Source organism: Schistocerca piceifrons, chromosome 9 (genome assembly GCF_021461385.2).
Source record: "Schistocerca piceifrons isolate TAMUIC-IGC-003096 chromosome 9, iqSchPice1.1, whole genome shotgun sequence".
Taxonomy (NCBI): domain Eukaryota; kingdom Metazoa; phylum Arthropoda; class Insecta; order Orthoptera; family Acrididae; genus Schistocerca; species Schistocerca piceifrons.
This window is the reverse complement of record NC_060146.1, coordinates 16175950-16184895: the sequence shown is the minus strand read 5'-3', so window position 1 is coordinate 16184895 and position 8946 is coordinate 16175950. Positions and strand designations below refer to the sequence as shown.

At 35.9% G+C, this 8946-nt stretch overlaps 1 long non-coding RNA gene across 1 annotated transcript; it reads left to right on the top strand.

Annotated features, from left to right (window-relative positions):
* Nucleotides 1-3694: 3694 nt before the first annotated feature.
* LOC124716902 lies at nt 3695-8310 on the top strand. Its single transcript, XR_007005666.1, has 3 exons — nt 3695-3841; nt 3974-4214; nt 8204-8310. It is a non-coding gene; the product is annotated as an uncharacterized LOC124716902 (long non-coding RNA).
* Nucleotides 8311-8946: the final 636 nt, after the last annotated feature.

Genomic DNA, 8946 nt, shown 5'->3' with positions numbered 1-8946 from the left:
TATCCTTATTCCTTCACAACATCAACACCTTCTCTCCCATCCACTTCACATGATCCTCCTCATCCCAGTAATCCACCTTCCTGGATGTTGACCTCTTCCTCTCTGATGGCTTCATCCACATTAAACCTACCAATGGCCAATAGTACATGATTTTTGACTGCTGACATCCCTTTCACACAAAAAAATTCCTCCTAAACATTTTGGCATCCTGAGGATGGCATATTGAAACAATCTGTATTTAGAGTTTTTGCTGAGAAAGAAAATTACAGCCCATTAAGTAGTAACACCATTAAAATATACTACAGAAGATTTCAGTCTGTCTTTTATATTCCAAAAAAATGACTCCTGCAAAATAGATGATAAATTTAAAAATTATAATCAGTTTGGAAATAAAAGACAAAAGAAAACACTGAAAATACATTTCCAGAAGAAAGAGGAAGTAACAGAGAAACTCAGAAAAGCAAAGAATGAAACTTCTCAAGAAACATGTTTCAGCTTTGAATTATAAATGACTTTAGTATGCCCTTATATTTCAGATAACTTGGCATACTATTGCAAACAATTGTGTGTGTATAATTTTGTAATTCATGACCTAGGAAATGAAGAGACGCTCAAGACATGAAGGGGACCACATAAAATTAAATCAAGGATAAATTGTAAATTGTGACAGTTGTGTGTGTGTGTGTGGGGGGGGGGGGGGGGGGGGGGAGGTTGTTAGCAATTTCTAATTTCCTAGACTAAGATGCAAAGAGGCAAGGGGTTTTAAACAACAATTTATAATAGGTCATGTGGTTTCTATCGAATGATGCAGATTTTGCAGTCATTGAAAAAGTGCCCTGTCAACAGGAAATTGTTTCAATAATCTAGGTATGACATTTTCAAATGACTTGCCTCCATCTGTTTCTGTACTTACACACTTCCTTCCATACCAGAACATCCCATGTATCTTATTTCCTTTTAAGATCTTCTTTAATTTGCTCCCACCATGTCTTTTTTGGATTTCCAACCGGTCTTTGTCCTGACATATTTCCATTCCAGGTACTGATGGTGAATCTGGTAAGCATGCATGTGATTAATGTGACCAATCTCATTTCAGTTTCACTACACTCAGCCTTTCCAGATTGTCTTTATATTCCTCTTTCTCATCCTCTCCCCTTGTTGTCAGCAGAGCAGAGCTAAGTCCAAACTATAGGATATTATGGACAGAATGAAAGTTTTGAACTTAGTCTGTTTAGCTTTTACAGAAACATAACAGACATGTCTTCATACAAAATTAAAGATATTGTTTCCTATGATTACCCTACTCCAAACCTTTGCCTTGGCACTCCCATCACTTACTAAAACGTTACAAAGAGACAGGTATTCACATTCTCCATCTTCTTCCCCTCCAAAAATAGATAATATGGAGTGGATGTTTGCAGTCCCACTGTTTTTTTTTTTTCATTGGTAAACCAAACTCTTTGAACTCCTGTACCTCTATGTTGGTTTCACCAACATTTGCCGTGCATCTTTTTCTATTTCCTTTTGTAAGTATTTCTTTTTTTGAACTATCTCGAAGTCCTTCATTATTGTATCTGTTATATCCTAGCCAGTAATGCCACCCGAGCCCGCTGCCAAAAAGGTTGGCAGCATCGAAGTCCGGACGCCGTCCGCATAAGCAGCGCCAGCGAGACAGGAAATCGCCGCAAGTCTGCGCGCGCCACCGCTGGCTTCTGGTTTCTTAAGCGCTGGAGTCGCGAGTGCTAGGACAGTTCTGTATTCGCCGCTCAGTTGTATACTCACCACCGAATTGTGTACTTGCTAGTCATTTGTGTGTTCATCGCAGCAGAGTTGTTGTTTGTCGTCAGCCGACGCTGACCTAGCCGCTCCGACTCGAACTAGACAGATTTCTGTAGACACGGAGTTCACTACTGTGTTTCTGTATCTTCGTTAATAAAGATAAGTACCGACTTTTATTTAATCAGAGTGTTTGGGTTTTCATCTTTCTGTTCACTGTTCCAGCGGACCGGTCGGCCCGCTATTAAAAGTGTGGCGGTGACTTCGTAAGCCGTTTCTACAGCGAATTGGTTGTCGCTACGAACGCCACCACAAAAGTATCCTTGAGCATGATGTAGCATAATGAAGGAAGATAGTTGCATTATTGAACATCTCTCTTTGTTCCAAGCCTCTTTGTCTTTACAACATCTGAATTTAGGTAATTAGAGTGTTAGGAACTTCCAGTTTTTTCCAATCACTGCAACATTTCATATCTCATCACACTGTCAGATTCTCTCTCCAATTTTAGGAACATCATAATAAGGTTTTTTTCCTTTCTTTTACTTTTTTGTCATCATTTGCCTGAGTTTAAGAAAAGTTCAGTTTTTCCACTGTTAGTACTAAACTTATGCTGTTGTTCTTCAAAGTGAGGTTCTAGGATAACTCAACTTCTTTCCTAGAATATTTTCCATGATCTTTAGGCAGTACAGTAATAAGGTGATCTGTCTATGATCAGTGCACCTTTATCTATTTCCTTTTTTAAGTACCAGTAAAATAATGTCCTTTTACCAGTCACTTGCTACCCCACTCTCTCTCCCTATATCTCCCAGAATTAGGTACAACTGCTGTTTTCCGTTTATCGCTCTGCTTTATCATACCTGCAGTTAACTGATCGTATTGAGGAGATATCCCTTTTTTCATTTGTTTAAAAGCCTTTTCTGTTCCCGTGCAGTTAATTGGCGGTTCTCTTTCTCAAGCAGATTGGTAACTCAGGGTTCATTATGTCCCTCTTTCCCCTCTTCAACAATTTTTCAAAATAAATCATCATCTCCAGAAGTTAGGAGTTGAGGCACTGGCAGAAGTAAAGCTGTGAAATGGGTCATGATTCATGTTTGGCATACTCAGGTGACAGAGCTCTTGGCTGTGAAAGGCAACAGTCCAAGCCCCAGTCCGGCACACAGTTTCAAGCTGAAGTTTGAAACCTCCCTCTCCCTCTCCCACTCCCACTCTTCTGCTCATATTTGGTTTACATCTCGTCTTTTCCTGATTTCATATTTTTAGTGAGCTAGAAAATATTTTTTTATGATCTCTGTCTAAAGTTTCTGAGTGAATTATCCCAATTTTTCTCTCCTCATGGCCCTTTTTACATGACGTTTCTTTCCTCTGTATTTCTGCTGAAGTCTAGCTATAGTTATTCCATCCTGTGGTGCAATAATTTATTTGACACTTTTTCTATTTTTTTCTTTGCTGTTTTTTGGTCCTTAATAACATTTTTTCCCCATCTCTTTTGTATTTTGCTTGGACAGATACGTCAATAGAACAACCTGCTATTGATGTTTTCATTAAATTTTATTCATATTTGACATCTGAAGAGTGATGTTTCAAAATGTGATAAGTCCATTCATGATCTACAATTAGTTTGAAGTGAATTTATACACTACAAAGTGTGCTACATCAAGCTATGGTGTTGTTTCCATTCAAAACAATATTTTAACCATTTAAATCAGATGCAAAATTTGACTTAAGCCTATCAGTGAGAATGGTTCAAATCATGGTAAGACCATTTACTGCTGATTGCTAATGAAAGTTTTCGCAGTAAGACAAATAAAAGATGTGGCTCCAAGATAGAATGTGTTTTAAAACTTCACTACACTGTATCTGCTGTATACCCATACCACTTATTGTTGTAGCCAGTGCATTGTCACATGAAACAGATTGGTTGGCCAGTATCTTGTTTGTGTGGGAGCTTGCTGTTCATGAAAAATACGACTGACGTGGAAGGAGTTGTACTTGAAGGGGACCAGTCCTCTGGATCTAGGAAGCAGCAGAAGGACGTCGTGTAAAGGAAGATTGAGCAGATGGAGAGGTAAGATGCTTTAAAGGACAATTTTTTGAGAGACTGCCTACTAAACTGATTTTACTATACATACTAATTACGTGTTTCACTTTAATTTCTGTATAGGAATCCGCTTAAATTTGTACTATTTAACTCTTTCAGATACCATTATAAAGACCCTGAAATGCTGAAGTTTGATCTCCTTGTGGACACAAAGAGGGAAGATTCGAATGCTGTACCATCCCTGTATACCATCTAATGAGAAATAAGATGATGGTCCACAGACACTTAAACAAACTACAGAAGGACAGGATTCTGGCTTCATTTATGGCTGTCTAATCCAAAGCGATGACATCCTTGGAAAGAGGGTGGAAAACTGAAGACTCAAACTACAAAGTTTCAGGTGGGAGTAGACAGCATGCAAGTTCCTGTGAGTATTAATTTTTTTTAGAGCTCTGTTCGGTATAGGATCAACTCAACTTAATAATATTGCTTCCTCAGTAGTTGCTGATAATGTCATTTGTGAAAAATGGAGAGGGTATTGTAGAACAAAACAGATCTATGCACAGAAAAATAGTGTGATACAATTCATCACAAATTTGGAGGCCAGGGAATGTCACTATAGCATACAAAAAAGTAAAAGGCAGTATTTATCTTCATACTGAAAGATCACAAAAATTTTTTAAAATGTATAATGAAAGTGTCCATCATTCATTAAAAGTAAAAAAGTGGTTCTTCAGCAACATATTCTAAAAAAAAATTAATTTGGGGTTTGGTGATGCTGCAGTAGATGTTTGTAGTTACTGCTATAGGACGAACCACAAAGTAAAACTACATAACTAAAGAGTTGATCAAAAGATGAACAGTGCGAGCAGAGCTTGCTGCTTATAAAATGAAAGCTAAACAATTTTACAAAATTATGAAAGAGAAACTGGCCAGCAGCTTGTCTTTACGTTTTGATCTGCAGCAAGCCCAACCCATGCCAAAACTCCCTATTGGTGAGGCTTATTATGCTCAGTAAATGTCATATTATGCTTTCTGAATTATACATACTGACAATAAGTCTCCAAGCTTTTACTGCTGGACTGAAGACTGGGCTGGCAGAGGTTCAAATGAAGTAGCTTCAGCCTTAATAGACGCTCTGAGTGAGCATAAATATGAAGAAAATGCTTCAACAATAACATTATTTTGTGATGCCTGCACTGGACAACACAGGAATGCCCATATTGTTCATTCCCTCTACTGGTGGCTGTTAAAAGTCTTCAGGCTCAGTAAAGGAGATAAAAATTACATTTCCAGTGGGTGGTCAATCCTACTTACCTGTAGATCAACATTTTGGTACTGTGGAAAAAAGCTTTCAGAAACAATCTGAACTACTAATTCCTGAACAATATCACAGGATTTATCAGAAAATTGGGACTGTTCAAAAACTAGGAATAGACTAGGATGTTCTGAACTTCAAGGACCTCGGCCAAAATTTGAGGAAGTCATTTGGGATAAGAGACATGAAATGGATTATACTCAAAGAGAAACAGAAGGGGAAAAGAATCCGTGTTGTTTTTAGGATGGAGCCCTCATGTGGTTTGGATGATTCATTGAAAAGTTATATGACGTTGCTAACAAGAGGTGTAGCAACAGATCAGATCCATCACCTAAATGTTGTTAGTTCTGTGCAGCCAACAAAATCAGAAAAAAAGATGGATTTATTCTACCTTCTGAAACAACGATTTGGTAATAGTTGGAATGAAGATGATTCCTTAAAATTTTATGTTGATGTATACTTCAGACAGATTGTATGGTAGGCAGTGTGGAAGACAAAGCTGAAGACGTAGAGTGTGATTGCTTGGAGGAGGAACCAGGATATCAAATGCTTTGAAGAAAGTTTGAAAGAATAACACTCAGTAAATTTTGAACATTATTTTTTAATTAAAACATGGGAAAACTGAAATGACATTTTTGATAGTGAGCTCCAAAATATAATTTTCTTTTCAGTATCTTATAACAATGAATTTTACAATTATTTTAAAATAATAAATAAACTAAGGTGTGAAAAGAATTATTAATAATTTCAATTTAACTGCTTACAAAAGTTTTAGATGATTTTGAAAAATAACATTGTGTATTATAATTTGCAAGTTCGTTAAAAATTACACCTGTACTCTTTAACAATGTTTGAAAATGACATGCTTAATTTTAATTTTGAGTGATTGATAAAAGAATATAGAATTTATATATTTGCTACAAAAAGACAGTATGTAAACAGTTATAGTAAGCAACCATTCAATCAAATGACTAATTTTGATTATTTTCTTTCAACAACTGGACACTTGTTCCTGTTTCATTTGTGTTGTGTCTTATTGGTGTAAATGAAAGACAAAGATTGGATTCTTGTTTTTAATTACGTAAATTTGTTTCAAAACACGTTATGTCCATTTGGCTGATGCAAAATGAGAAACGTCCATGGATATCAAAAATTCAGTTGGCAACACTGCCTTTAAATAAAGAGTGAGATTTGTCTCACTCATTCCATTCTTCTTTCTTAAAGATTAATTAATTGTCATACACAACTCCTAATTTACTCCACAACCTTGCCTAATATTAGTCTTTCCTTCTTCTGTAAAGATTTTATTTGTGGACTAATCTTGTTTTGAAAAGTTACTCCACATTTCCTGGCTTATCTTTGACACTTAATGGCCTATTCAGTTTTGAAATGCTCTTCTGTTTGCATATTTTTTTCACTTCCACTCCAACATTATTAGCAATCTTTTGTTGTTAAGGATGTCCTAACAAATATAATAAAATGATGTTTCATGTATTTGCTTTGTATTATTTGTAATAAACAAAGCAAGTTACATGAGTAGCTCCTTTTTTACTCAAGTGACCATGCAAAACAGTGTATGACATATGGGACTCAACGGACATTAACTCCAGCGTCATCCACAAATGGTATTAACCACCCTTGTAATTGACTGACCAAGTGCAAGAGGCATGGAACTCCATTCCGCAAACTGACATCCATCACTTTTACAACACAATACATGCACACTGGCATGCTTACATTCAACATTCTGGTGGTTACACTGGTTTTTTTTATGTACCAGTATTCCACATTTTTGAAGGTTTATCTCATGATTACATTAACCTGTGATCTAGTAATTGTAATCTCTTACATACATTACCTAGAGAAACGTGTTCCTGAAATTTCATTACTCTACATTAATAATTTTTTGATGTTGCTACTTTTTCCCCACTGATGTATATCTCTTGTACTGGGCCAAACTGTAGTTTCATGGATAACAATGTAACATCCATGTTGCTCATTTACAACTGTCATAAATTGGCAACATTTCTTTAGATTAATCCAACATTATACTTTAAACATCCTCTGAGTATAAGTAGTAAAATGCATATGGACAGCTGTGGTGTGATTTCTGCTAGTTTTTTCCCTCTTTTCTTCCTCCCCCACCCTCCAACAAATTAACTCCTCAACAACATCCCACTGAATAGTTTTAATATGATCCTCCCTCTAATACATCCACTGTGATGCAAAAATATCTTTGAATTACAGTACTTCACTTTCCAGCAAATTGTTGATATATTTAAGCAATACAGGCACTATTATCCAAATACACATTTGCATTCTGTTAAGGATCATTTGGAAGTCACAGATTTTCTGCAAATAACTCTCAATAAGTTTTATAGAAATGAAATAACTACTTTATGTTTCTGATAAGGTATTTCAGACTGTCATTCTGTTCTGTATTCTATTTAACTTCAAATCTATGATCCAGTGTCACTTCTGATCAAATTTTTCATGAGCTTGCAACTTACTGGGTTAATCAATAATGCAGCATTGTATTAAAGGCCTCAAAGGACTTACAGAGCATGCAGATGATAGTTATTATACCTGTGGGAACATCAAGATTTTTGAGATTCTGAAACCTCTCTGACATCCCAGGGAGATGAACTTTGGAGCAGGGTGGGGGGGACCAGAGACTGGGAGTGATGTTGTAATGGTGTGGAAGCTCTGTAAATTTGTTCTAAGCAATAAAATGATTCACATATAACCTTGCCATACACTATTTGGTAGGGGTTCTAGGATGTCGATGTGTCCTACTTCGACATAATTTTACTAGATTGCATTTTGGAAAAAGAGACAGCTAGTTTGATTTCATAGTACAAGTAGTTACTTTTGAAATCTACACAGATTTTAGCAGAGATGACTGGATACAGAAGTGGCTCGAGCCATGCTACTGTCTTGTTGTTTGTTTCACTACATAAAATAGCAGAGTTATTATATTAGTTATATGCTTTTTATTACTGTGCATGAAGTATTTCAGGTTAATCTGTGCTCCACAAATATTGTATTGGCACTCTTGTCTTGTTTTTCAGGTGATAAACATGGCCTGAAAGAAGTACTGGCAAATTTGGTGGTCATTTAACTGAAGAGAATAATGTTCCTGGTTGTAGTGGTACGGGGTATTGTTCTGTACCACAAGAAGAAATGCCACTGTAGAGTGTGAAATATGAAGAGATATCCAACACTACAACATTTGTAGGAAACTTTGTCAAATCAAATATTTCTGTTTCATCTCTTGACTAATTTCTGACACAGGATGTGTATTATGACCTGTAGTGGGTTGGTGCTTCTGGAAGACACTTAATAAAATGGCTAAATTCATTGCTGATACCACTGGCCACTCTACACTGCAATTGTGAATCATCATGAATACAACCACTTCTATTATTCATTGATGTGACCTACATAGATTATACTATGATTGATCTTTTGTAGTTACTAACATAATGTTAAGTACAGTCATCTTTCTTTTCTCTATTGCTTCTACATAGTAGACAAGGAGAAGAATAACTTTTATTTATTTATTTTGGTTATGATCCTATGAATTAATTTAACATATTTTTAATCTTGATATTGTTATGGTATGGTAGTTAACTAAACAAACACTTATTCTTGTATGTATCTCCTTCAGTCTCACTAACAAAAATAGTTTTTGCTTAATGTTGCAGCTTTAAAACTGAAGTTAATTACCCTGTTATGAAATAGACTGTTCAACTGCATAATAATGAGCTGATTCATGAATCCCATAAACCAAATCATTTAAATTTATGTGGAT